The sequence below is a fragment of the Tursiops truncatus genome, chromosome 9 (genome assembly GCF_011762595.2).
Source record: "Tursiops truncatus isolate mTurTru1 chromosome 9, mTurTru1.mat.Y, whole genome shotgun sequence".
NCBI classification, from domain to species: Eukaryota; Metazoa; Chordata; class Mammalia; order Artiodactyla; family Delphinidae; genus Tursiops; species Tursiops truncatus.
This window is the reverse complement of record NC_047042.1, coordinates 6,961,028-6,988,946: the sequence shown is the minus strand read 5'-3', so window position 1 is coordinate 6,988,946 and position 27,919 is coordinate 6,961,028. Positions and strand designations below refer to the sequence as shown.

The following is a 27,919-nucleotide window of genomic DNA, read 5'->3' as shown; positions in this document are numbered from 1 at the left end:
AAACACTGCAGCCTACCAGAAAAGATACCCTACATCCAAAAACAAAGAAGTCACAGGGACTTCCCTGGTGGTCCAGCAGTTGAGGACATGAGGCAGGGGAAGGGTAAGCTGGGACGAAGTGAGAGAGTGGCATGGACATATATACACTACCAAATGTAAGGTAGATAGCTAGTGGGAAGCAGCCGCATAGCACAGGGAGATCAGCTCAGTGCCTTGTGACCACCTAGAGGGGTGGGATAGGGAGGGTGGGAGGGAGACGCGAGAGGGAGGAGATAGGGGGATATATGTATATGTATGGCTGATTCACTTCGTTATAAAGCAGAAACTAACACACCATTGTAAAGCAATTATACTCCAATAAAGATGTTAAAAAAAAAAGATTCTGTGCTCCCATTGCAGGGGGCTCAGGTTTGATCCCTGGTCAGGGAACTAGGTCCTGCATGCCACAACTAAAAGATCCCGCATGCTGCAACTAAAGATCCCGCACGCAGAAACGAAGATCCCGTGTGCCTCAACTAACACCTAGTACAGCCAAATAAACAAATAAATAAATATGTTTTTAAAAAAGAAGCCACTAAATAGTAGGAGGAGCAAGACTGCAATAAAATCAAATCCCATAAACCCTAGGTGGGCGCCCCACAAACAGGAAGATAATTATACCACAGAAGTTCTCCTATAGGAGTGAAAGTTCTGAGCCCCACTTCAGGCTCTCCAGCCTGGGGGTCTAGCAATGGGAGAAGGAGCCCCCAGAGAGTTTGGCTTTGAAGGTGAGTGGGGCTTTATTGCAGGAATTCCACAGGACTGGGGGGAACAGAAACTCCACTCTTGGAGTGTGCACACAGGGTCTCATGTGTGCCAGGACCCAGGGAAAACAGCAGTGACATCATAAGAGACTGGGCCAGACCTACTTGCTAGTATTGGAGTGTCTCCTGCAGAGGTGGCTGGGGGGCGGCTGTGGCTCACTGTGGGGACAAGGCCACTAGCAGCAGTAGTTCTGGGGAGTACTCATTGGGGTGAGCCCTCTTGGAGGCTGCCATTTTCTCACCAAGACCTGGCCCCGCCGCAACAGCCTAAAGCCTCCAGTGCTGGGATGCCTCAAGCCAAACAACCAACAGGGTGGGAACACAGCCCCATGCATCAGCAGACAGGCTGCCTAAAGTCTTCCTGAGTATGCAGCTGCCCGATAATGAACACACAACCAGACACGAGCCTGCCCACCAGGGGGACCAGACCCAGGTCCACCCACCAGTGGGAAGCTACCAGTCCCTCCCACCAGGAAGCCTGCATAAGCCTCTTAGACAGCCTCATCCACCAGGGGGCAGACAGCAGAAGCTTGAAGAACTAAAACACTACAGCCTGTGGAACAAATCTGCAATCACAAAAATGAGACAAAATGAGATATCTGACAGAGGAATATGTCCCAGATAAAGGAACAAGATAAAACCCCAAAAGAACAACTAAGTGAAGTGGAGATAGGCAACTTATCTGAAAAAAATTCAGAGTAATGATAGTGAAGATGATCCAAGATCTCAGAAAAAGAATGGAGGCAAAGATCGAGAAGACATAAGAAATGTTTAACAAAGACCTAGAAGAACTAAAGAACAAACAAACAGAGATGAACAATACAATAACTGAAATGAATAATACACTAGAAGGAACCAATAGCAGAATAACAGAGGCAGAAGAACAGATAAGTGACCTGGAAAGCAGCATGGTGGAAATCACTGCTGCAGAACAGAATAAAGAGAAAAGAATGAAAAAGAAACGAGAACAGTCTGAGAGACCTCTGGGAAAACATGAAATGCACCAACATTTCCATTATAGGGGTCCCAGAAGGAGAAGAGAGAGAGAAAGGGCCTGAGAACATATTTGAACAGATAATAGCTGAAAACTTTCCTAACATGGGAAGGAAACAGTCACCCAAGTCCAGGAAGTACAGAGAGTCCCAGGCAGGATAAACCCAAGGAGGAACACACTGAGACAGTTAGTAATCAAACTGACAAAAATTAAAGACAAAGAAAAAGTATTAAAAGCAACAAAGGAAAAGCAACAAACAATATACAAGGGAACTCCCATAAGGTTGTCAGGTGATTTCTCAGCAGAAACTCTGCAGGCCGGAAGGGAGTGGCACAATATACTTAAAGTGATGAAAGGGAAGAACCTACAACCAAGAATACTCTACCCAGCAGGGCTGTCATTCAGATTCAACATAGAAATCAAAAGCTTTACAGACAAGTAAAAGCTAAGAGAATTCAGCACCACCATCCAGCTTTGCAACAAGTGCTAAAGGAACTTCTCTAGGTGGAAAAGAAAAGGCCACAACTAGAAACAAGAAAATTATGAATGAAAAGCTCACTGGTAAAGGCAAACATACAGTAAAGGTAGGAAATCATCTGCACACAAATATGATATCAAAATCAGCAATTGTGAGAAGATGAGAGCACAAATGCAGGATATTGGAAATGAATTTGAAATGAAAAGACTAGCAACTTAAAACAATCTATATTGTTGTTTATATACAGACATCTATATCAAAACCTCATGGGAACAGCAAACTGAAAATCTACAATAGATACACACAAAAAAGAAAAAGCAATCCAAACACAACACTAAAGTAAGTCATCAAATCACAAGAGAAGAGAATGAAAGAGGAAGGGAAGAAAAAACACAAAAACAAATCCAAAACAATTAACAAAATGACAATAAGAACATACATATCGATAATTACCTTAAACGTAAATGGATTAAATGCTCCAACCAAAAGACATAGACTGGCTGAATGGATACAAAAACAAGACCCGTACATATGCTGTTTATAAGAGACCTACTTTAGATCAAGGGACACATACAGACTGAAAGTGAGGGGGTGGAAAAATGTATTCCATGCCAATGGAAATCAAAATAAACCTGGAGTAGGGCTTCCCTGGTGGCGCAGCGGTTGAGAGTCCGCCTGCCAATGCAGGGGACATGGGTTCATGCCCCGGTCCGGGAAGATCCCACATGCCACGGAGCAGCTGGGCCTGTCAGCCATGGCCACTGAGCCTGCGCGTCCGGAGCCTGTGCTCCGCCACGGGAGAGGCCACAACAGTGAGAGGCCCACGTACCGCAAAAAACAAAAACAAAACAAAATAAACCTGGAGTAGCAATTCTCGTATCAGACAAAATAGACTTTAAAATAAAGACTGTTACAAGAGATGAAAAGGACACTACATAATGATCAAGAAATCAATCCAGGAAGATATAACAATTGGAAATATATATGCACCCAACATAGAAGCACCTCAAATTATAAGGCAAATACTAACAATCGTAAAAGGAGAAATCAACAGTAACAATATATATAATAGTGGAGGGCTCTAACACCCTACTTTCATCAATGGACAGATGATCCAGGCAGAAAATCAATAAGGAAACACAAGCCTTAAATGACACATTAGACCAGATGGATTAAATTGATATTTATAGAGCATTCCATCCCAAAACAGCAGAATACACATTCTTCTCAAGTGCACGTGCAACATTCTCCAGGATTGATCACAACCTGGGCCACAAAGTGAGCTTCGGTAAATTTAAGAAAATTGAAATCATATCAATCATCTTTTTCCGACCACAACGCTATAATATTAGAAATCAACTACAAGAAAAAACTGTAAAGAAACTGCGTCTTAGCCTAGGAAGCTTTACTTGTTCACTTCCGATACTAAACCTATTAAATATTTTTAAGGATAAAAGGAATCTTTAATAAAATCATTATAAGGCTCAAACAGAAATTTAGAGTTCAGAGAGAAAACTACCATGTATGGCAATAAAGCTGAAAGAATTTTTAGCAACAGAAACATAACCGTAGTGCCAGAAAAAGAGTTCAAAAGCTTTTTTCATGAAATGATCAGATACGGGCAAATAGATTTATGTACCAAGAGGTTCATCAAGGTATTTTGTATAATTGCAAAATCACTGGAAACAACCTAACTTTTTAAAACTAGGGGAGGGGGAGGTGGTGGCGGTGACGCGATTCTTTCCACGTTGGAGAGGCCGGGCCGCTGCCGGAGTCGCCGTGGCTGCCATGTGACATGGCACAGCTAAAGATTTAGCACCAGAGCCAGAGCTGCCCCGCCAGTCGTCAAGCAGGTCATCACCCCGCTAATTCCTGTCCCGGAGGGCAGCTCCAGCCTACACACCGGTTAGCGAGCTGTCCCTGCCAACTTCATCTCCTCTTTCCTCCCTGAGTTTGCCAGGAGCATGAAAGAAGGCCCAGGGATGCCCTAAACCCCTTCTGCTCCTGCCCATTGCAAGTGCCACTACCACCATGGGCCTCACCTTCTTCTCCCTCTTCTCGCATCTCTTCGGCAGGAAGCAGATGTGTATTTTGATGGTTGGATTGGATGCTGCTGGCAGGACAACCATTCTGTATAAACTGAAGTTAGGAGAGATAGTCACCACCATTCCTACCACTGGTTTTAATGTGGAAACAGTAGAATATAAGAACATTTGTTTCACAGTATGGGATGTTGATGGTCAAGATAAAATTAGGCATCTCTGGAGGCATTACTTCCAAAATACCCAGGGTCTTATTTTTGTGGTAGATAGCAATGATTGTGAAAGAATTCAGAAAGGAGCAGAAGAGCTGCATAAAATGCTTCAGGAAGATGAGTTGCGAGATGCAGCGTTGCTGCTTTTTGCAAACAAACAGGATTTGCCAAATGCTACGGCCATTAGGGAAATGACAGATATATTAGGTCTTCAGTCTCTTCGTAACAGAACATGGTATGTTCAAGCCACTTGTGCTACACAAGGAACCAGTCTGCATGAGGGACTTGACTGACTGTCAAATGAGCTTTCAAAACATTAAATGAAACTAGATATCTAACCAAGGACACATTTGATAGAACTGGTCTAGGCTTGTTACAACAAAATTAGTTTGCATCTTGGTTATTAAACAGTATCTGGGACTGGTTTGGGCAGAATATTACAGCATTTAAACATATTTTGTTGCCAGCTATTGTTTACCAAGTATAATGTTGCCATTTAGCAATATGCTTGGTTTTAAAGAGATTCTCCTTAACTTGGGGGAAAAAAGGTGTCCTCTTTTAATTTTACATCCCTTAAGCCTAAACGCCTGGACATAGCTAATGTGACACCTTTAAATCAATCCATTTTGAATGTTTTTCTGAGCCCACAGTGAATAATGTTTTAAAGTTGTCCCCTTGCTATTCTATTGATACCTTTATCATTCCTGGGACAGTCTGCTGATTTCAAAAATGTAGCATTCCATTTGTATTTATTTTTCTCCCTTGCCAAAAAGATTTTTTAATACTGCTTGTACCAGCCAGGGAAATGCTCCAAAACACTGTCCAGATCTTTTGCACTGAGGAATTTATATTTCCCCCCTATTATTGACTCCTGGCTTCCATCAGCCAAGCTTACCTTGGTGTGGTTTGGATTTGATAGCTAATTAATTCTGTGCTAGTTGCAAAGAGTTCATATTGAGATGATTTTTAATACTCAGCAGATTGTCTTCCTTTATATTGTATCTTTTTTATGTTGCATGTTGCTTTGGGTACCAGCCAGACTCTTTGCTCAGTATATGATAGTTCTGCTGCATGTTTTATTGTTCATTGGTGAACATGTCTTCATTAAGAGTTTTTGGAAAATTCATCAAACTCAATGAATAAGTTTTCTCCATAACCCATTTGGAATTATTCCTAATAAAATGATAAAACATGAAAAATAATTAATTAATTAAAAAAATAAAACTAGGGGATTTGTTAAGTAAAATAAAAATTATTATATGGCCATTAAAAACTATACTTTGAAACCTACTTAGTTATGTGGGAGAATGTTAATAACATCATTAAAGAGTGGTTTCTAAAGAGCAAATATGGTATACTTTTTAATAACAGATTTATTGAGATATAATTCATATATCATGCAATTCACATACTTAAAGTATACAATTCGATGGTTTTCGGTACATTTAGAATTGAATAACCATGACATCAACCAATTATAGAAAATTTTCATCACCTCTAAAAGAAATCTTACATCTACTAGTAGTCATTTTGTATGATAGTTTTTATTAAAAGTATATAGTTGTGGCATATCCACAAAATGGAATATTATTTGGCAATTTAAAAAAAGTATGACACATGCTACGACATGGATGAAGCTTGAAAACATGCTAAATGAATTAATCCAGTCACAGAAGACCATATATTGTATAATTCCATTTATATGAAATGGCCAGAACAGGTAAATAGAGAGAGAGAGAAAGTAGATTAGTGGCTGTCCTCAGGACTGAGGGTGGTGGTTATGAGCAAATGGGGGGTACTCGCTAATTGGGGTTTCTTTTCTGGAGTCATGAAAATGTTCTAAAATTGGTTGTGGTGATTTTCATAATCTTGTGAATATACTAAAAAACCACTGAATTGTACACATTAATGGATTACTTGCATGGTGTGAGAAATGTCTCTCAATAAGCTGCTTTAAAAAGTACATAGGTTTATAGAGAAAAAATCTGGAAAGATATTAAAAAGGTTAACATTATTTTCATGCAAAAGAATTAGATGATTTGTTTTACTTATTTTCTAATTTTTCTATAGTAATCACATATTAGTTGCATATTAAACAATTATTTTTAAAAAGAAGAAAAAAGAAAGTACTCTATGCATTCACAACTTGGCTAACTGTTTGGTGCAACCGTTTGCTTTCAGCCTATCTTGGATTTTGACATGCCTTCCTCACTAGGCGTAATCATTTCTAGCTTTTGGCTTAAAGTGAGAGACATGCAACTCTTTCTTTCACTTGAACACTTAGAGGCCATTGCAGGTTATTAATTGGCCAATTTCAATATTGTTTTGCCTCAGGGAATAGAGAGGCCTGAGGAGAGGGACAGAGATGACGGGACAGCTGATAAGTCGAGCAGTCAGAACACACACAGCATTTATTGATTAAGTTCACCATCTTATATGGGAGTGGTTTGTGGCAATGCAAAACAATTAAAATAGTAATATCAAAGATCGCTGATCACAGGTTACCATAACAAATATAATTCATCTTTTTAATAACTGCATAATAAATAATCCATAGTAAAGAGGTACTATAGTTTAGTCAAACATTCTATTGATTGGCATTCAAGTAGCGTTCAGTTGTTAATTAATTGTGTATATATTTATGCCCCTAGAAACCTGCCTGTGGAAAATATCTGTGTTTGTTTGTGTGTTTGTGTATGCTTTATTTCCACAAGATATATCCCCCAAAATGAAATTTCAAAGAACATATGTATTTTTCATCTTAATATCTATTTCCAGGCTTTTCTTCCCAAAGAATGGAGCAATCCATACTCCCATCAGGAGCATCTGAGGCCCTGCTCTGAAGTATTATGGTTATTGGCTAAATGAAAAAGAATATCCCTTGGCTGTTTTCAATTTCATTTTCCGTGATCACCAGTGAGGCTGGGAATCTTTTCAAACTGTCCTTAGTCATTGGATTTCCTCCAATGTAAATTGTTATTCATACCCTTCACCTGCTTTTTCCATTGGGCCTTTTCCTTATCGATTTTTATAAACTCTGCATATTTTTAAGGAGGAGGAATAAAAACACTGGTGAACAAGGATCTTATAATTTTGAAAAATAATATTTCTTCCAAAAGGGCAAGGCCTTAAGCAATAGAGAGATTTCTACTTCCTTCTGGACCTCTGCTCCTGATAATTCATTTTTTATAATTCCAGTGCTTAAAATCTGTTTTGATTATCTTTTGGTTTTGCTACTTCTCACCATGGTACCAGTTATCATGCATAAAAAATTAACTAACTTGAGGCCTTAGATGACAACACTGTCCTCCACAGAGGATCTGCTTTTGCTTCTGTTAAGCACCTGGAAGTATTATCAGTTTAGAATTATCTCCACCAAATTCAAGGTTTGAGGTCCCCCTCTGCAGACCACCCAGCAGTACAAACCTAGGCTGAAATTTAGAAGAGTTACTTCATGTTGCCACTTAATCTAGGGCCATAGCACTTTGGGATACAAATGTATTTAGACTCTAGTACAGGTCTTGAATTTGATTTTTGAGCCCATTACTTACAAGGCTGTCAAAACTGTCAAGATGAAAGATTAAGTTTGCTGTGATCATGGTTTCAATTGTCTTTTTTTTGTTTTTTTACTGTGATGAAATACACATAACATAAAATTTACCATATTAACTGTTTTTAAGTGTACAGTTCAGTGGTGTTAAGTATATTCATATTGTTGTGCAACCATCACCATGACCCATCTCCAGAACTCTTTTCATCTTGCAAGACTGAAATTCTGTACTAATTAAACAATAACTCCCCATTCCACCACCACCACCCCCCCCAGCTACTGGCAACCACCCTTCTACTTTCTGTCGCTATGATTTTGTCTGTTCTAAGTACTTCATATAAGTAGAACCATACATTATTTGTCTTTTTGTGATTGGCTTATTTCACTTAGCATAATGTCCTCAAGTTGCATCCATTTTGTAGTATATGTCAGAATTTTCTTCCTTTTTAAGGTTGAATACTATTGCCTTGAATGCATATACCACATTTTGCTTATCCATTCATACATCACTGGACACTTAGCTGGTTTCGACCTCTTGAGTATTGTGAGTAACGTTGCTATAAACATGCGCGTACAAATATTTCTTCCAGACCCTCTTTCAATTATTTTGAGGAAAGTGGAATTGCTGGATTAAATGGTAAGTCTATGTTTAATTCTTTGAGGAGCCACCATTCTCTTTTCCCCAGTGGTTGTACCATTTTACATTCTCACCACCAGTGCACAATTCCAATTTTTCCTCATCCTCACTGACACTTGTTATTTACCGTTTTTTCGATAGCAGTCATTCTAATGGGTGTGAGGTGGTATCTCACTACAGTTTCAATTTGCATTTGCTGAATAACTAGTGATGTTGAACATCTTTTCATGTGCTTATCAGCCATTTGTGTATCTTCCTTAGAGAAAAGCCTATTCAAGTCCTTTGCCCACTTTTTAATCAGGTTGTTTGTTCTCTTGTTTAGTTTCAGGAGTTCTATATATATTCATATTAATCTCTCATGAATATTTGATTTTCAAATATTTTCTCCCATTTTGTGAGTTTCCTTTTTACTTTGTTGATGTCTTTTGATGCACAAATTTTTTAAATTTTCATGAAATCCAATTGGTCTATTTTTATTTTTTTGTTGTTGTTGTCTGCGATTTTTTGGTGTCATATCCAATAAATCAAGGCCAGATCCAATGACATGAAGCTTCTGCCCTATATTCTAAGAGTTGTATAGTTTTCGGTCTTATATTTAGGTCATGGATCCATTTTGAATTGCTATAGATTGAATTGTGTTCCCCCCAAATTCATATTTAAGCCCTAACCCCCAATGTGAGCGTATCTGGAGATGGATCTTTAAGAGGTAATTAAGGTTAAATGAGGTCATAAGGGTGGGTTCCTAATCCTACAGGATTAATGACCTTATAAGAAGAGGAAAAGAAATCAGAGTGCCCCCTCCACCCTCTCTCCATATGTACTGAGGAAAGGCCAGATGAGCACACAGCAAAAGGCAGTCATCTGCAATGCAGGAGGAAGGCCTTCACCAGACACCAACTCTATTGGCACCTTAATCTTGGACTTCCCAGGCTCCAGAAGTGTGAGAAAATTAAATTTACATTGTTTAGCTACCCAGTCTGTAGTATTTTGTTACAGCAGCCCGAGCTCATACATGAGCTTATTTTTGTATATGGTGTGAGGGTCTAACATCATGTTTGCATGTGGATGTCCAGTTTTCTCAGCACCATTTCATGAAAAGCCTGTCCTTTCCCCATTGAATACTCTTTGGCCCCTTGTGGAAAATCATTTGACTATGCGAGGGTTACTTCCGGGCTCTCTATTCTTTTCGGGTAGTCTATATATGTAGGCCTTTTGCCAGTATTACGCTGTTTTGACTACTATGGCTTAATACTAAGTTGTGAAATCAGGATGGCAAGTCCTCTAGCTTTGTTCTTTTTCAAGATAGTTTTGGATATTCAGTGTCCCTTGAGATTCTATATGTATTTTAGAATGGGTTTTTCCATTTGTGCAAAAACTGTCACTGGGATTTTGATAACGACTTCATTGAAATGGTAGATTTCTTTGGTAATACTGATAATCTTAACAATATTAAGATTTCCAATGTGAACATGGAATGTCTTTTCATTTGCTCATGCATTCTTTAATTTCTTTTAGCAATGTTTTTTAGTTTTCATTGTACATGTCCTTCACCTCCTTGCTTCCTAAGTATTACTAAGTATTTTATTCTTTTTGATGCTAATGTAAATGGAATCGTTTTCTTAATTTCCTTTTGGTTCACTGTTAGTGTGTAGAAGTGCAACTGACTTTTTGTGTTGATTTTGTATCCTGTGACTCTACTGAAATTGTTTATAAGTTCTAACAATCTGTGTATGTGTGTGTAATCTTTAGAGTTTTCTACCTATAAGATCATATCATTTGTGTACAGAGATCATTTTACTTCTTCCTTTCCAATTTGGATGCCTTTCATTTCCTTTTCTTGCCTAACTGCTCTGGTTAGAATTCCCAAGACTCTGTTAAATAGATATGGTGAAAGTGGACCTTTTTGTCTTGTTCCTGATCTTAGAGGAAAAGCTTTCAGACTTTCACCTTTGAGTGAAAGATGTTCACTGAGGGGTTTTCATATACAGCTTTTATTATGTTGAGGTATTCCTTCTATTCATAGTTTGTTGTGTGTTTTTTTAATCATAAAAAGCTGTTAAATTGTGTAAAATGCTTTTATGCAACAATTGAGATAATCATGTGGTTTTTTTCCCCTTTCTACTGTTAATGTAATGTATTACAATGATTGGTTTTCCTATGTTGAACCATCCTTAAATTCCGGGGATAAATCCGATTTGGTCATGGTATATAGTCCTTTTCCTTTTGAGAAAACTTGGCACAAAGCAAATATTATTTTACCTTTATGAGTTACAAAAAGGGAGTCCGTCTTTTGTGTTTCCATACAAATTGTGCAATTTTTTGTTCTAGTGCTGTGAAAAAATGCCAGTGGTAGTTTGATAGGGATTGCATTGAATCTGTAGATTGCTTTGGGTAGTAGAGTCATTTTAACAATGTTGATTCTTCCAATCCAAGAACATGGTATATCTCTCCATCTGTTTGTGTCATCTTTAATTTCTTTCATCAGTGTCTTATAGTTTTCTGCATGCAGGTCTTTTGCCTTCTTAGGTAGGTTTATTCCTAGGTATTTTATTCTTTTTGTAGCAATGGTAAATGGGATTGTTTCCTTAATTTCTCTTTCTAATCTTCCACTGTTATTGTATAGGAATGCAAGAGATATCTGTGTATTAATTTTGTATCCTGCAACTTTGCTAAATTCATTGATTAGGTCTAGTAGTTTTCTAGTGGCATCTTTAGGATTTTCTATGTATAGAACCATGTCATCTGCAGACAGTGAGTTGTCCTTCTTCTTTCCCCAATTGGATTCCTTTTCTTTCTTTTTCTTCTCTGATTGTCATGGCTAGGACTTCCAAAACTATGTTGAATAATAGTGGTGAGAGTGGGCACCCTTGTCTTGTTCCTGATATTAGAGGAAATTCTTTCAGGTTTTCACCATTAAGAATAATGTTTGCTGTGGGTTTGTCATATATTGCCTTCATTATGTTGAGGGAGGTTCCCTCTATGCCCACTTTCTGGAGAGTTTTTATCATAAATTGATGTTTAATTTTCTCAAAAGCTTTTTCTGCGTCTATTGAGATGATTATATGGTTTTTATTCTTCAGTTTATTAAGATGGTGTATCACATGGATTGATTTGCATATATTGAAGAATCCTTGCATCCCTTGGATACATCCCACTTGATCATGGTGCATGATCCTTTTAATGTGTTGTTGGATTCCATTTGCTAGTATTTTGCTGAGGATTTTTGTGTCCATGATCATCAGTGATATTGGCCTGTAACTTTTTTGTGTGATATCTTGGTCTGGTTTTGGTATCAAGGTGATGGTGGCCTCGTAGAATGAGTTGGGGAGTGTTTCTCCCTCTGCAATTTTTAGGAAGAGTTTGAGAAGGATAGGTGTTAGCTCTTCTCTAAATGTTTGATAGAATTTGCCTGTGAAGCCATCTGATCCTGGACTTTTGTTTGTTGGGAGTTTTAAAATCACAGTTTCAATTACAGTACTTGTGATTGGTCTGTTCATATTTTGTTTCTTCCTGGTTCAGTTTGGGGAGGGTGTACCTTTCTAAAAATCTGTCCATGTCTTTTAGGTTGTCAATTTTATTGGCATATAGTTGCTTGTACTAGTCTCTTAAGATCCTTTGTATGTCTGTGGTGTCCATTGTAACGTCCCTGTTTTCATTTTTAATTTTTTTGATTTGAGCCCCCTCCCTCTTCTTCTTGATGAGTCTGGCTAAAGGTTTATCAATTTTTTTTTCTTTTTTTTCGGTATGTGGGCCTCTCACTGTTGTGGCCTCTCCTGTTGTGGAGCACAGGCTCTGGACGCGCAGGCTCAGTGGCCATGGCTCACAGGCCCAGCCGCTCCGTGGCATGTGGGATCTTCCCGAACCAGGGCATTGAACTCGTGTCCCCTGCATCGGCAGGCGGACTCTCAACCACTGCGCCACCAGGGAAGCCCTAAAGGTTTGTCAATTTTATTTATCTTTTCAAAGAACCACTTTTTACTTTCATTCATCTTTTCTATTAGTTTCTTCATCTCTATTTCATCTATTTCTGCTTTGATCTTTATGATTTGTTTCTTTCTACTGACTTTGGGTTTTGTTCTTCTTTCTCTAGTTGCTATAGGTGTAAGGTTAGGTTGTTTATTTGAGATTTTCCTTGTTTCCCGAGGTAAGTCTCTATTGCTATAAACTTCCCTCTTAGAACTGCTTTTGCTGTGTCCCATAGGTTTTGGATTGTTGTGATTTCATTTTCATTTGTCTCTAGGTATTTTATGATTTCCTCTTTGATTTCTTCAGTGATCCATTGGTTGTTTAGAAGCTTATTGTTTAACGTCCAACGTGTTTGTGTTCTGTACACTTTTTTTCTTTCTTGTAGTTGATTTCTAATCTTACAGCATTATGGTCATTAAAGATGATTGTTATGACTTCAATTTTATTAACACATTATTGACCAGAGATGTATTAATACATCTTTTGTTACCCGGATGTTATTGACCAGAGATGTATCAATATGTTCTTAGAGAGTGCTACAATTAACATCACTGTGCAATTTGTTAGAGCATAAATTGATCAAAGTTCTTTATACAACTTACAATTGTCATTATCATTCACATTTTGCTCCATTAAGTTTTTGTTCCAACCTTGTATATATTATATACATAAAATCTTCCAAAATGACGCTTTGCAAAATTTTGAGTGAAGAATTTTTCAGTCCATTTTATGCACATACTTTCTCTGATTGTCTGATTGACACATGTACTAGTGTCTCAGAAGATGATAGTTTTTCAGAATACAGTTCTGATTCAGATGATGTGAATATTAGACCAATAAAAAGATTTTAAAAAATAGTGACTGATTCTGATACAAAAAGTGAAAATGAAACTCAGGGTGCCAGAGAATGCACCTTTGCTTCTACAGAATAGTGAAGTGAAAACAACATTTCATGAAAATTAGAAGATTTTACAGGTATGTCAAGTGTCTCTATTGAAGGCAGTAACCCACAAAGTGTTAGTGAAATAAAAGAATTAATTTTTGGCCAGCCAAAATAAAAATCACCAGCTAAAGGCATTACTTTCTGCAAAAATCCCTGGGTCAATAATCAGTAAAATTTACTGAGGCTCGCTTTGTGGCCCAGCATGTGCTCAATCCTGGAGAATACTCCATGTGCACTTGAGAAGAACGTGTATTCTGCTGTTTTGGATGGAACGCTCTATAAATATCAATTTAGTCCCTCTGGTCAAATGTGTCATTTAAGGCCTGCATTTCCTTATTGATTTTCTGTCTGGATCATCTGTCCATTGATGAAAATAGGGTGTTAGAGTCCTCCACTGTTTTTGTGTTACTGCTGATTTCTCCTTTTATGGTTGTTAGTAATTGCCTTATAAATTGAGGTGCTCCTATGTTGGATGCATATATATCTACAATTGTTATATCTTCTTCTTGGATTGATCTCTTGATCATTATGTAGTGTCCTCTTTGTCTCTTGTAACAGTCTTTATTTTAAAGCCTATTTTGTCTAATATGAGTATTGCTACTCCAGCTTTCTTTTGACTTCCATTGGCATGGAATACATTTTTCCATCCCCTTACTTTCCGTCTGTATGTTTCCCTGGATCTAAAGTGGGTCTCTTGTAAACAGCATATATACAGGTATTGTTTTGTATCCATTCAGCCAGTCTATGTCTTTTGGTTGGAGCATTTAATCCATTTACATTTAAGGTAATTATCATATGTATGTTCTTATTGCCATTTTGTTAATTGTTTTGGATTTGTTTTTGTGTTTTTTCTTCCCTTCCTCTTTCATTCTCTTCTCTTGTGATTCAATGACTTACTTTAGTGTTGTGTTTGGATTGCTTTTGCTTTTTTGTGTGTATCTATTGTAGATTTTCAGTTTGCTGTTCCCATGAGGTTTTGATGTAGACGTCTGTATATAAACAACAATATAGATTGTTTTAATTCAATAAAGACAATATAGATTGTCTATAATTTCAAATGCATTTCCGATATCCTGCATTTGTGCTCTCCTCTTCTCACAATTGCTGATTTTGATATATTTGTGTGCAGATGATTTCCTACCTTTACTGTATGTTTGCCTTTACCAGTGAGCTTTTCATTCATAATTTTCTTGTTTCTAGTTGTGGCCTTTTCTTTTCCACCTAGAGAAGTTCCTTTAGCACTTGTTGCAAAACTGGATGGTGGTGCTGAATTCTCTTAGCTTTTACTTGTCTGTAAAGCTTTTGATTTCTATGTTGAATCTGAATGACAGCCCTGCTGGGTAGAGTATTCTTGGTTGTAGGTTCTTCCCTTTCATCACTTTAAGTATATTGTGCCACTCCTTTCCGGCCTTCAGAGTTTCTGCTGAGAAATCACCTGACAACCTTATGGGAGTTCCTTTGTATATCGTTCGTTGCTTTTCCCTTGTTGCTTTTGATATTTTTTCTTTGTCTTTAATATTTGTCAGTTTGATTACTATCTGTCTCAGTGTGTTCCTCCTTGGGTTTCTCCTGCCTGGGACTCTCTGCATTTCCTGGACTTAGGTGACCGCTTCCCTTCCCATGTTAGGGAAGTTTTCAGCTATTATCTGTTCAAATATTTTCTCAGGCCGTTTCTCCCTCTCTTCTCCTTCTGGGACCCCTATAATGCAAATGTTGGTGCATTTCATGTTTTCCCAGAGGTCTCTCAGACTGTTCTCATTTCTTTTCATTCTTTTCTCTTTATTCTGTTCTGCAGCAGTGATTTCCACCATGCTGCCTTCCATGTCACTTATCCGTTCTTTTGCCTCAGTTATTCTGCTACTGATTCCTTCTAGTGTATTTTTCATGTCAGTTATTGTATTGTTCATCTCTGTTTGTTTGTTCTTTAGTTCTTCTAGGTCTTTGTTAAACATTTCTTATGTCTTCTCAATCTGTGCCTTCACTCTTTTTCTGAGATCTTGGATCATCTTTACTACCATTACTCTGAATTTTTTTCAGATAAGTTGCCTATCTCCACTTCGCTTAGTTGTTTTTCTGGGGTTTTATCTTGTTCCTTTATCTGGGACATATTCCTCTGCCATCTCATTTTTTCTAACTATCTGTGATTGCAGTTCCTGTTCCACAGGCTGTAGGGTTGTAGTTCTCTTGCCTCTGCTGTCTGCCACCTGAGGCTGTCTGGTGGGAGGGACTGGTACCTGCCCACTGGTGGGTGGAGCTGGGCCTGGTCCCTCTGGTGGGCAGGGTTGTGTCTGAGTGTGTGTGCATTATTGGGTGGCTGTTTATTAAGGAAGACTTTAAGCAGCCTGTCTGCTGATGCATGGGGCTATGTTTCAGTCCTGTTGGTTGTTTGGCCTGAGGTGTCCCAGCACTGGAGCCTTCAGGCTGTTGGGTGGTGCCAGGTCTTGGTGAGAACATGGCACCCTCCTAGAGGGCCCACGCCAATGAGCACTCGCCACAGCCACCACCACCAGTGTCCCTTTCCCCACAGTGAGTCACAGTTGCCTCCTACCTCTGCAGGGTACCCTCCAACAATAGCAGCTAAGTCTGGCCCAGTCACTTATGAGGTCACCGCTTTTTTCCCTGGGTCCTGGTGCACATGAGACCCTGTGTACACCCTCCAAGAGTGGAGTTTCTCTTTCCCCCAGTGCTGTGGTCAAACCCCAGTGGCTTTCAATGCCAGACTCTCTGGGGGCTCTTCCTCCCATTCCCAGGCCCCCAAGCTGAGGAGCCCGACATGACGCTCTGAACTTTCACTCCTGTAGGAGAACAAATTCCACCCAGTGTGTATGGGATTCGATTTTATGGTGATTGCACCTGTCTTACCATCTCTTTGTGGCTTCTTCTTTGCCTTTGGATTTAGGATTTAGGGTATCCTATCTTTTTTGGTAGGTTCCAGCATTTTTTTTTTTTTTGGTCAGTGGTTTTTCAGCAGTTAGTTGTGATTCCAGTGTTTCCATAAGAAGGGGTGAGCTCACATCCTTCTACTCTACCATCTTGCCTCCTCTCCTTCCATAAACTCTTTTCAGGGACATATTTTGTTGATATATTTTTTTCCTTTGAATGGGCCACACTTTCCTGTTTTTTTGTATGCCTTGTAATGTTTTTGTTGAATACTGGACATTTGAATCTAATAATGTGGTAGCTCTGGAAATCAGATTCTTCCCCCTTCCCCAGGGTTTGCTGTTGTTGTTGTTTTTGATTGCCATAGGCTGTCTCTGTCCTGAGAATCAGCCTAAGGTGTAAAGTTAAGGGCTTATGTCTTTTCTGAGACTCTTCTTAGGCATGTGTAATCACTTTCTAATTTTACCCATATATGCAGCTGTTTTTTAATAGTCTAGCCTTTAATGTCTGTCTCCCAAAAGAGGAAAAGCAAAAAATGAAGGGGGGATGAAGAGTGCTGGCCTTTAAATATCTTGAAAGACACTTGAGCCAGATGGGGTAGGGGCTTGCAATAATGGGAGGAGGTGCAACAACAATGGCTCCCCTCTAGCTCTATTTGTCTGCACCTCTGTGATCAGAAGCAGCAATCAACAATCATATAACAGATCCCTGATATTTGAAAGAAAAGGTACTTGTTGCCCACCCTGACTCTCACAAGTTGGGTGCAAGTTGCTCCAGGAACACAGTCACACAGATTGTGTGTTGGGAATTGGTAGCTGCTACTGTGCCAAGTGCTGATTATTGACAGAAATTTACCATCCAAGGGTTCCCCTAAAAGTTACCTGTGTTCAACAGACTCCAGAGGTCCAAAACAGTTACATCAGATGATTCTGCTGGTGCAATTTTTGCCTAGTTGGGTAGACAGATTCCTGGTGTTTCTGGCTCCACCATCTTCCCAGAAGCCTCCTTTTAAAAAAAAAAAACAAAAAAAAAAAGTTTTGTTTTCATTCATTTTCCCTGCCATTTTTCTAATTTATATTTCATTCATCATCTCTGTTCTAATCTTTATTATTTATTCCTTGTGCTAGCTTTTGGTTTAATTTCTCCCTCCCTTCTAAGGACAGTTTGGGGCAGATTTAGGATTCTTGATTGACACTTTTTGGTGGTTTTCTTTTGGCACTTTGAATATACCAGCCCACTGACCTCTGGCCTCCAAAGTTTCAAGTGAGAAATCTGCTGATAATCTTACTGAAGATCACTTCTATGTGATGAATCACTTCTCTCTTGCTGCTTTCAAGATTTTCTTTTGCTTTCAACAGTTTCTATGTCTCAGTGTGACCTTCTTTGAATTCATCTTACTAGGCGTTCATTAAGGTTCTTGAGTGTTTAAGTTCATGTCTTTCTTCAAATTTGGGAAGTTTTAAGGCATTATTTCTTCAAATAATCCCTTTGCTCCTGTCTGTCTCTCTCTTCTTCTGGGACTCCCACAATGCATGTTGATACTCTTGAAGATGTTCCACAGGTTCCTTGGGCTTTGTTCACTTTCCTTCAATCTTTATTCTTTCTGTTCTGCAGACTTGACAATTTCAATTGTTTTATCTTCTTGTTCACTGATTCTTTCTTCTCCTACTCACATCTGCTTTTGACTGGGATCTAGTGAGTTTTTCATTCAAGTTATTGTACTTTTCAGCTCCAGAATCTCTTTTTAGTGTGCTCTTATACTTTCTCTTTATTCATAGTTCCATTTTGTTCATACATCATTATCTTGACTTTCTCCATGTATTCCTTTAGTTTTTTGAGCGTCTTTAAGACAGGTTTTTTTTAATTCTTTGTCTATTGGGTCTGCCATATGGCCTTTCTCACCAGTTTCTGTTGATTTTTTTTTCTTTGCATGGAAAAAATTTTTTTCCTGTTTCTTTGCACATAATTTTTTTCCCTGAAAATTTAATATTTGAATCTAACAATGTAGTAAGTCTGGAAATCAGATTTTTCCATTTCTCAAGCGTTTCCTTTCATTTTTGTTTACTTTATTGGTATTTTTATTGTTTTATGCTCTCTCTCCCAGGGATAAGCCTGAGGTATAAACTTAAGGTCTTATCAGGTCTGAGTCTGTGTTTTTCCTTAGACATGTATGGTGATCTGTACATGGGTTGCTTTTGAATGTCCTAGTCCTTAAATGTCTGGCTCCCCAAATAAGGAGAAAAGATAAATAAAGATGGAGAGAAAAGTGCCAGCTCTTTAAATCTCCTAGAAGTTGTTTCAGCTGTAGGGCTTGGGGCTTGCAACAATGGGAGGGGTGGTGCAGCAATGACTGCCCAGTTCTGTCTGTACTTCCATTATCAGAAGCAGCAATCAACAATCAGAAAACAGGTCCCTGATATTTGGAGGACAGGGTCCTTATTGCCCACCTTGGGTCAGCAAGCTGCATGTAAGATGCTCCTGGTACAAATGCACAACTGACTGTCTCAGAGCTGAGGTTGGGGGATGGGTAGCAATTGCTGAAATTGACCAAAATTAACTGCAATTTCCCGTTCAAGCCTTCTCCTTGAAGTTGCAAGTCTGAATAGACTTCAGAGTTCCAACATAGCTATATCAAGCAGATTCTGCCAGTGTAACTGTCCAGGAAAGAAGACAAGGTTCCCGGCACTTCCTACTCTGTCTTCCCAGAATCCCAAAACTCTTTTTATATATTGCTGAATTCTACTTATTAATGTTTCATTGAGGAATTTTTGCATCTGTATTCATGAGAGATATTAATCTGCAGTTTTCCTTTCTTGAATGGTCTTTGTATGGTTTTGGTATCAGGATAACACTGGCCTCACAAAATGAGTTGGGGAATTTCTCCTTTTCTGCTTTCTGGTAGATAATGTGTAAAATTGCTTCTTCTTTTAATGTTTGGTAGAATTCTCTGCTGAAAACATCTGATTCTTTCTTTGGAGTTTTTATGTTTTATTTCTATTTTATTTATTTATTTATTTGGCCACACTGCATGGCATGTGGGGTCTTAGTTCCCTGACCAGGGATTGAATACACGCCCCTTGCATTGGAAGCATGGAGTCTTAACCACTGGACCGCCAGGGAAGTCCCTTCTTGGGAGGTTTTAAATTAAAAACTCAATTTCTTTAATATTTATAGAACTATAAAAAATTTATATTCCATATTGGATGATTTTTGAGGAATTAGTCCATTTCACGTTAGTTGTCAAATTTATGTATGTAAAATTATTTATATTTCCTTATTACTTCTTTGAGATCTACAAGATTTGTAGTGGTATCCCACTTCATTTCTGATATTGCTAATTTGTGTCACTTGGCAATATTATTGATCTTTTCAAAGAACCATCTTTTGCTTACTTTCTCTATTGTTTTTCTACTTTCAATTTCATTATTTCCCTACTTCTGCACCAGATAGGATCCTAAAGTGAGAGCTTACATGATTTTCTTGAGACTTTCCCTTTTTTCTAATGTAAGAATTTGGTGCTATAAATTTATCTCTAGCACTACTTTAGTTATAGCCCACTTGTCTTGGTATGTTTTAATTTCATTTTCATTTAGTTCAACGTGTTGTTTTTATTTCCCTTGAGAGTTCCTCTTTGACTCAAAGATTATTTAGCAACTTGTTTCCAACTAGAGATTTTCCTGTTATCTTTCTGTTACCGATTTTTAGCTTGGTTCATTTGTGGTGAGAACACACACAGTATGATTTCACTTATTTTAAACATGTTGAAGTTTGTTTTATGGCTCTATCATGGTAAGTGGTCTATCTTGGTAAACGACCCATGGGAACTTGAAAAGAATGTGTATTCTGCTGTTGTTGGGTGAAGTGGTGTGTGTGTGTGCATGCTGCATCCTGTTAACTTATGGTACTGTTATTACATAATCTTGCTGATTTTCCACATAGTTCAGTCAATTATTGAAAGAGGGGCATTGAAGTCTCCAACTATAATCATGGGTTTGTCAATTTCTCCTCTCAGTTCTGTCCGTTTTTGCTTTAAGTATTTTGCAGCTCTGTTGTTTGGTACATACAAATTTAGGATTGCCATGTCTTCTTGATAGCCTTGACCCTTTTAGTATTATGAAATGCCCCTCTCTGACCCTAGTAATTTCCTTTGCTCTAGAGTCTACTTTATCTGACATTAATGTAGCCACTACAGCTTTTTTCTGATTAATGTTTGCATTGCATATCTTTTGCCATCTTTTTACTTTACTACCTATACCATTAATTTTGAACTGAGTTTCTTGTGGGGAGCATATAGTAGGGTCTTGTTTTTTATCTACTCTGTTCTTCTCTATTAGTTGGTATATTCAGACATTTACATGTAATGTAATTATTGATATGCTAGGACTTCAGTGGGGTTTTTTGTTTCATTTTGTTTCTTTCCTCTGTTTTCTTCTTCTGCCTTCCTTTGGGTTACTTGTACCTTTTTTTCTTTTAGAATTCCATTTTGCTTTATCAATAGTGCTTTTGAATGTATCTCTTTGTATAGACATTTAGTTGTATTATATTATGCACACATAACTTTTCATAGTCCTCTGGTGTCACGATTTCACCAGTTTGAGTGAAGTGTAAAAACCTTTCAATCCTTTCAGTTCCTTTACCCTCTGTCATTTATAATACAATTGTCCTAAATATTTCCCCTACATGCTTTGAGATCCATAGACAATGTTACAATTTTTGCTTCAATCACCAAATGTAATTTAGAAAACTTAAGAAGAGAAAAAATTCCATTGTATTAAGTAATATTTTTACTCTTTCTATTGTTCTATCTCCTTTCCTGATGTTTCAAGAATTCTTCTTTTATCATTTCCTTTCCAGTTCAAGAACCTCCTTCAGCCCTTTTTAAAAAATATAGGGTGGATCTACTGGTGACAAACCCTTCTAGTTTTCCTTCATCTGAGAATGTCTTGATATCTATACACTTTATTCCTAAAGAATATTTTCACTGCATATAGACTTCTTAGTTATAGTTGTTTTCAGCACTTGGAAATGTGATGCCCCTTCCTTCTGGCCTCTTTAGTTTCTGATAAGAAACTTGCTGTAATTCAAATTGTTTTTTACTTATAGGTAAAGTATTGTTTTTTTCTTTCTGCTTTCAAGATTTTTCATCTTTAGTTTTCAGAATTTTGACTATGATGTATCTTGGCATGATATTTTGGGGGTGCATCCTATTGTGGGTTAGCTCAGCTTCTTGAATCTATAGTTTTATGTCTTTTGCCAAATTTTTTTTTCAGTCATTATTTATTCAAATATGTTTTCAACCCCACCCTCTTTCTCCTCTCCCTCTGGGATGCAGATGAGATAAATATTAAATCATTTGTTATACTACCATAGGTCCCTGAGCCTCTATTCACTTTTTTTTTCCCAATCTATTTTTCTCTGTTGGTTAATTTCTATTGTTTTATCTTTACTTTCACCAATCCTTTCCCTATCATTTCCACTCTGCTGCTGAATCCTTCTAGTGAGTTTACTATTTCCTTTATTGTAATATCCAGTTTTAAAATTTCCACTTGGTTCCTCTTTATATTTTGTATTTCTTTGCTGAGACTTTCTAGTTTTTTGTTTCAAGCATTTTCAGAATTTTTTATTAAAGTATTTTTATCATGCCTGCTTTAAAACCTTTGTCAGAAAATGCCCATCTCTGTGTCATTTCTGGTTTGGTGTCTGATGATTATCTTGTCTTTCTCAAGTTAAGGTAGTCTTGGTTCTTGGTATAATGAGTGATTTTCAGTTGTACCCTGGACATTTTGATTACTGCATTGAGACTCAGATCCTATTTAAATCTTCTGTTTTACAGGCTCCTCTGACATCACATCAGTACAGAAGGGAAGACCCCACCTCAATTCTGCCAAGTGGGGGTGAAATTCCATCACCCTGGCTGGGAGGGTATGATGATTAATTTTATATGTCAGTTTGACTGGGCTACAGAATGCCTTGATTGTAAAGATTATTTCTGGATGTGCTGTGAGAGTGTTTCCAGAAGAGGTTAGCATTTGAATTGGTGGACTGAGTAAAGCTGATGGTCCTCTCCAAAGTGGGTGGGTATCATCCAATCTATTGAGAGCCTGAACAGAACAAAAGCTCAGGCGCAAATGCTTGAGCTGATATCAATCTTCTCTTGCCCTTAGTGTTCCTGGTTCATCTCTTCTTCCCACCTCCCTCTAGTTTCTCAGGAGAACCCTAATACGAGGCATGGGCGGTGGGGGGAAGAGGGGAGAGTGCCTTGTAACTGCTCCCTACATGTTCATGACTTTCATGAACACTATGAAGGAGGAAAGGTCTCATTATTATTGGGTGGCCATGACAATCCCAGCTTCTCTTGGTCTTTTCTGAAATCATCCCAGCAAGACAATCGTGGAAGTCTAGGTTCCCCACTTAACCTTTGCTGAGGGGGAGGAGGGCCCATTTTGTTCCATGGTGTCTGGCTGCAGTAAAGCAGTTATTGTCTGTAAGTTTTCTGTCTTGCTAAGTTGCCTCTTTCCTGGTCCTTGTTTATTCCCCCCCCAAATTCATATTTTGAAGCCCTACCCCTGAGTGTGGCTGTATTTGGAGATGGGGCCTCTAAGGAAGTAATTAAGGTTAAATGAGGTCATAACGTTGGGCTTTGATCCAATAGGGCTAGTGTCCTTATAAGGCACACCAGAGAACTAGTGTTCTCCCCATGCAGCCCCAATCCCTATGTACATGCACCAAGGAAAGACCTTGTAAATATATAGTGAGAAGGAGGCCATCTACACACCAGGAAGAAAGCCCTCACTGGAAACCAAGTCAGCCAGAACCTTGATCTTGGACTTCTGACCTCCAGATCTGTGAGAAAATTAATTTCTGCTGTTTAAGGCACCCAGCCTGTGGTACATAAGGTAGTCCTAGCAAACTAATACAGATTCCCTTGGCTCAAGGTTTTTCATGGGGTTGCAGTCAAGCTGTCAGCCAGGATCATCCCAAGGCTTAAATAAGGAAGGATGAATTTCCAAGCTCATTACTATGGTGTTGGCAGGATTCAGTTTCTTGTGGGGTGTTGGGCTGAGGGCCTGTTTTTCACTAGCTATTGCTAGGAGGCCTCTCTCAGTTCCTTGGCACAGGGGCCTCTCCACAGGGAAGCTCACAATATGGCAGCTGGTTTCCATCACAGTGAGGAAGTGAAGGAGCAAGGGAACAAGAGAATGAGAAAGCAAGAGTGTCTGCTCAAGAGAGAAGCCAGTCTTTTACTTAACCCTAATCTCAGCAGTGACATCCCATCACCTTTTCGATTCATTAGAAATGTCACTATATCCAGCCTACACTCACGGAGAGATTAAGAAAGGGCCTACTATCTACCTACTAAGAGGTAGATATTGTCGGAGGCCATCTTAGAGGCTCCCTACAAGCTTTCAGTGGCCAAATTTGGGACAATTTGAGCAGCATAATAAATGACACTAATGGATTAAAACTGATAGAATAAACATCCATGAGTCCATACTGTTATAAACAAAATAATTGAATAAATAAATACAGATCTTCAAAATATGGTGGGGTTATATCCTGATAAACCCATAAGTTGAAAATGCATTTAATACAGCTAACTTATGGAACATCATAGCTTAGCCAAGCCTATCTTAAATGTGCTCAGAACACTTACGTTAGCCTAAAGTTGGACAAAGTCATCTAACACAAAACCTACATTATAATAAACTACTGAATATCTCATGTATTTTATTGAATACTATGCTGAAAGTAAAAATCTAGAATAGTTGTAAGGGTACGGAATGGTTCTAAGTGTACTGGTTGTTTACCTCCCTGACTGTGTGGCTGACTGGTTCACTGCCACTGCCCAGCATCACAAGACAGTATCATACTACATATCACTAGCTCAGGAAAAGATCAAAATTCAAAATTCGATGTACAGTTTCTACTCAACTTCTATTGCTTTCACACTGTCGTAAAATCAAAAAATTATAAGTCAAACCACTGTAAGTCAGGGACTGTCTGTAAATAAATGGAGGGGAAAGGACAGCTCTTCCTTAGAGTAGAATTCCATTTAACAAAGGTAGAAAGAAAACAGGAAATAGAAAATCACCATTTGGTAAATACCACAGTAATAATTGCTGTGAGCAAGAATGAAATCTAAAATTACTGGATGAAACTCTGATTTAAAAAATAAGGTAAATGCAGTCTTAAAGTTTCTCCCCACAAGCTACTTATTAATTTCAAAAGAAAATTTTTTAACTTTACAGTGGAGAAATCTGATAAATAACAACTTAACAGAACGATCAGACTTAACCATTAATGACTTACCAATTTCATGTACCTCTAATATGATGCACCAAGAAGGGCACATCACTTCTGTAATCGTCTTGCCAAAAATGCATCAATCAGAAAACCCAAACTGATTGATTTCTCATCAGTCAGAAAACCCAAATTGAGGGACATCTTACAAAATAATTTTCCCATACTCTTCACGTGTCAAGATCATCAAAGATCATCAAAGACAAAGAAAGACTAAAAATTGTCTAAGATTCCAGGAGGCTAAGGCGACAGGATAAACCAACACAACGTGGGATCCTAAATTGGATCCTGAACCAGAAAAAAAGACATTGCTTGGATAATTTTTTTTAAGAACCATCTTTTATTGAACTATTTTGTTTATTTTTAAAAATTTTTATTGGAGTATAGTTGCTTTACAATGTTGTTAGTTTCTACTGTATAGTAAAGTGAATCAGCTATATGTATACATGTATCCCCTCTTTTTTGGATTTCCTTCCCATTTAGGTCACCACAGAGCACTGAGTAGAGTACCCTGTGCTATACAATAGGTTCTCATTATTTATCTATTTTATACATAGTATCAATAGTGTATATTGACCCCAATCTCCCAATTCATCCCACCCCCCTTTCCCCCTTGGTATCCATGTTTGGATAACTAATGAAATTTAAATGGAGTCTGTAAATTAGTAAAGAGTATTGTATAGATGTTAATTTTCTCAATTAAATAATTATATTACAGTTATGTAATATACTAACATTAGAAGCTGGATGAAGGGTAAACAAGAACTCTGAGTCTTGTTATATTTCAAACAACTTTACAGACGTATAATTTACCCACTAGCAATCCTGCTCTCCCTCAGCCCTAGGCAACTACTAATACACTTTGTCTCTAGAGTTGCCTATTCTGGACCTTGCACATAAATGGAATCATATGGAAATGGAAGCTTTTTGTAACTGGCTTCTTTCTTTCAGCATAATGTTTTCGAGGTTCATCCATTGTTATGTGTTGAATTGTGTACCCCCAAAAGATGTTCAAGTTCTAATCCCAGTACCTGTGAATGTGCCTTTATTTGAAATTTAGATCTCTGCAGATGTCAAGTAAAGATGAGGTCATTAGCTGTGGTGGGCCCTAATCCAATGATTGAGTCCTCATAAAGAGGGGAAATTTGGACACAGTGATAGATACACTTAGAGGGAAGATGAGATCAAGACACAGGAAGAACACCATCTGCAAGCCACAGAATGCCTGAGGCTACAAGAAGCTAGAGGATAGGCATGGAAAAGATTTTCCTTCACACCCCTCAGAAGAAACCAACCCTGCCAATACCTTGATTTCAGACTTCCAGCCTCCAAAACTATGAGACAATAAATTTCTGTTAAGCCTCCCAGTTTCTGGTACTTTGATATGGCAACCCCAGAAATTGAATATATTCATGATACAGCATATTATCACTACCTCGTTCCTTTTTATTGCCAAAATTATTCCACTGTGTGGCTGTATGACATCTGGCTTATCCACTCAACATCTGGGTTATTTTGACCTTTTGGCTAGCATAAAAAATGTTGCTGTAAATATCTGCATACAAGTTTCTGTGTGGACATGTTTTAATTTCTCTTGGGTATATACCTAAGAATGGAATTGCCAGGTCATATAATTCTATGTTTACCTTTTTAAGGAACTGCCAAACTATTTTCCAAAGTAGCTGCACCATTTTATATTCCCACCAGTGAAGTGTGAGGGTTTCAACTTCTCCACATCCTCACCAACACTTGTTACTATCTGTCCTTTTGATCATAGCTAAGAGAGTATGAAGTAGTATCTAATTGTGGCCTTGATTTGCATTTTTGTAATGACTAAGGATGTTGAGCTTTTTTTGTTTTATGTGCTTATTGGCCATTTCTATATCTTCTTTGAAGAAATTTCTACTCAAATCCTTTGCCTAGTTTTTAATGAGTTTATCTTTTTTAATGACTTGTAAGAGTGTATATATTCTGGATACTTCCTTATCAAATATATGATTTGCAAGTACTTTCTCTCATTCTTTTTGCTTTCTTGATGGTGCTGTTTGAAGCACAAAAGTTTTACATTTTTATTAAGTCCAATTTGTCAACTTTCATATCTTTTATTATATTTGCAAGACTTCAGTATATCTAAAATTATTTCAACATAAAAAAACTATAAAAATCTATGTAAAAAGTTTAGAAGACTATGTTCTAGACTACCAAAAGGAAGGAGAAATGGAATTTTTCATTTGCTATTCAACACAATTCTGTTTCTTTTCTTTTTTCTAGATTATACAAGTGATGCAAATTCTCTGGAAATTTTAGAAATTAACATCATTAGTAAACTCACCATACAGGGATAACCATCACTGTCACTGAAGTTTATAGTCTCACACAAGCTTATAAACACTCATAAAAATTGAGGATCATTTGTTCTATGAGGGGCGAGCCATGTAAACAATGTGGGGATGGATGACTCACGGACTAACAGGAATTTGTGTTGCCATGCTACACCAAGGAGAGGTGGTGCCGGGGCCATTCAGCGGGCAATGACTTGAACTGGCTTTACAAGGTGAATGATGGCTGTGCTTTAGGGGAAAGAGAGAGGAAGTTTTCTAGAGGGCAACCAGGAGTAAAGGAATGTCAACGGAGCAGTGATGTAAACCCCTGATAGTAAGCCACACTGGATGACACTGGATTTTGAAGGGGCTTCCATGGCATGGGATGCAATCCATGCAGGCCACGGGGCATCCTTGAAGACTTCTGGACAAAGACATGGCCGGGGACCATGGAAATGTCTGAGATACATTTTATATTCGGCGTACTCACATGCAGATGACCATACATCCTGGTTGGTCAGAGACAGCCTCAGATTACACCTTTGGTCCTAGAGTTGCACCCCCTTTCATTCTCAAAAGCGCCCAAATTTGGAGGATAAATATTATCATCTACACACACACACACACACACACACACACACACACAACAGAACTTTCACAATTCTCACCTTTATTATGCGAAATGCACTGAGATTTTGCGTTCTATTTTATTTCATTAAAAATATATATTGGTTGCAACCCATTAAACTGACTTTGACACACTAATAGCTCCTAGCCCAAAAACTCTGACCT

At 38.1% G+C, this 27,919-nt stretch overlaps 1 protein-coding gene, 1 long non-coding RNA gene and 1 pseudogene across 4 annotated transcripts in view; 2 read left to right on the top strand and 1 right to left on the bottom strand.

Moving 5' to 3' along the window:
• Positions 1 to 27,919, bottom strand: part of URGCP (upregulator of cell proliferation) — a 92,327-nt gene that overhangs the window by 64,050 nt on the left and 358 nt on the right. The window contains exon 2 of one of the 3 annotated variants that reach the window (XM_019939284.3): positions 17,387 to 17,510. The exons of 1 other annotated variant lie outside the window; for it this stretch is intronic. The gene's annotated coding sequence lies outside the window, so the exon portion shown is untranslated. Of the gene's footprint in view, positions 1 to 4,317; positions 4,412 to 17,386; positions 17,511 to 27,919 lie in introns of those variants that run through there. One more of the 3 variants, XM_073809487.1, reaches the window with a different exon arrangement.
• LOC101337051 (ADP-ribosylation factor 4 pseudogene) lies at positions 4,285 to 4,886 on the top strand (annotated as a pseudogene).
• Positions 11,804 to 27,899, top strand: LOC141279497 (uncharacterized). Its single transcript, XR_012333831.1, has 3 exons — positions 11,804 to 12,653; positions 22,339 to 22,427; positions 27,078 to 27,899. It is a non-coding gene; the product is annotated as an uncharacterized lncRNA (long non-coding RNA).